The sequence below is a fragment of the Brachionichthys hirsutus genome, unplaced genomic scaffold, assembly GCF_040956055.1.
Source record: "Brachionichthys hirsutus isolate HB-005 unplaced genomic scaffold, CSIRO-AGI_Bhir_v1 contig_969, whole genome shotgun sequence".
Classification (NCBI taxonomy): Eukaryota; Metazoa; Chordata; class Actinopteri; order Lophiiformes; family Brachionichthyidae; genus Brachionichthys; species Brachionichthys hirsutus.
Genome location: NW_027180619.1, coordinates 47,501 through 49,309, shown reverse-complemented (window position 1 = coordinate 49,309; position 1,809 = coordinate 47,501). Strand labels below are relative to the sequence as shown.

Genomic DNA, 1,809 nt, shown 5'->3' with positions numbered 1-1,809 from the left:
GGAGCTGTCCAGTGCTGATCCTGATCCATATGTAGCCGGCTACCTATGGAGCTGTCCAGTGCTGATCCTGATCCATATGTAGCCGGCTACCTATGGAGCTGTCCAGTGCTGATCCTGATCCATATGTAGCCGGCTACCTATGGAGCTGTCCAGTGCTGATCCTGATCCATATGTAGCCGGCTACCTATGGATCTGTCCAGTGCTGATCCTGATCCATATGTAGCCGGCTACCTATGGAGCTGTCCAGTGCTGATCCTGATCCATATGTAGCCGGCTACCTATGGAGCTGTCCAGTGCTGATCCTGATCCATATGTAGCCGGCTACCTATGGAGCTGTCCAGTGCTGATCCTGATCCATATGTAGCCGGCTACCTATGGAGCTGTCCAGTGCTGATCCTGATCCATATGTAGCCGACTACATATGGAGCTGTCCAGTGCTGATCCTGATCCATATGTAGCCGGGGTCAACATGTCACCACATGCTGTAAAAACAAAAGTTCAAATAACTTTCAATAGTCACCTCCAGCAGATTATTGATCAGTTCACTACTTAATTTACAAACATTGCATATTCATTTATATAGTTGTAAAAATATATGGATAGATTATTGCTGTTATTATAACATAAATCCTTTCAATTGATCAGGTTAAGAAAACCACACTACTCCATCGATCAATAATCAAACTTATTCAAGTAAATAATATTAAATAATAAATAAAGAAAAATATCATCCAACACAAGTTATGGCATTAACTTTGTTCAAAACTCTTTTGTCACAGTTGAGAGGGGCAGAACTGCAGAACAACCAACAAATGTGGGCTGTTAAGAACATGTGTGATGCAGCATTTTACAAAAACAAATGTCTGCACACAGCTACCGGGGGGGCACAAAAAATGACTTGGAGGGCAACATTTGGCCCCCGGGCCTTGAGTTTGACACACTGATCTAATGAGATGCAGCGTGAGGGAGAAGTTATGTGTGCAGGAGTCAGACAAGGCTACTTATTTCTCTGTTATACACAGTGTGCGGCCAGTACCAGTTAGCTTAGTAAATAATGAGGAAAAAACGAGAACTGTTTTGTTTAAATGTAACTAAAATCCACGTATGAGCATCTCTAAGGCTCAATAATTAACACATGGTCTGTGTGCGTAGTTCATGGTTCAGGTGGGACTTTGTTCCAACATCCAAAATGAAAAATTAAATACAAATCTGGTTAAAGATGTTAGTGGGCAAAATAAAAAATACTCTTGGTGAAGAATTCTAAGACAACACTAAGATGAATTATTGTTAACATGATGAATTACTGTTGTGATCTTTGAAATTCTGCTACTGGGAAGAAAAAAAGAAAAGTAGAAAATAATAAGTAAAAAATAATAATTTATCTTAACCAATAATGAAATTAATGACTTTAATATTAATGTAAAGTTAAAAAATAAAGTTTCATGAAACTGTCCGAACTGTTTCAACAAGTCAGTATGAAAAGAGAGGCGTTAAAACACTCTTGGTGTGCCGTCATTTATGCTCACATAGAAATTTAAATGGGAATTTAAATGAAAATCAGGAATAGGACTGCAACGTAGACAAAAACACAAACAGGATAAGACCATGCGGTGTCTTTAGCCTGGGGATGAGCTGCGGGGTATTCCTGACCTCCTTTTTACACACTAACAAATAACAGTGACCTCATGGGGGTGTAAATAGCACAGAGGGAGGGACGGACCAGGACGGCTGGGGTATATAAAGGAGAGAATCATTTTTCAAGTCCCAAACGTACCGACAGAAGAGGAACAGGAAGAAGAAACACTGAAC

At 40.1% G+C, this 1,809-nt stretch overlaps 1 protein-coding gene across 1 annotated transcript in view; it reads left to right on the top strand.

Moving 5' to 3' along the window:
• Positions 1-1,774: 1,774 nt before the first annotated feature.
• The window catches only part of LOC137916192 (heat shock protein beta-11-like), a 1,743-nt gene continuing 1,708 nt past the window's right edge, over positions 1,775-1,809 (top strand). The window contains exon 1 of the mRNA XM_068759271.1: positions 1,775-1,809. This exon is cut by the window's right edge and continues 313 nt beyond it. The gene's annotated coding sequence lies outside the window, so the exon portion shown is untranslated.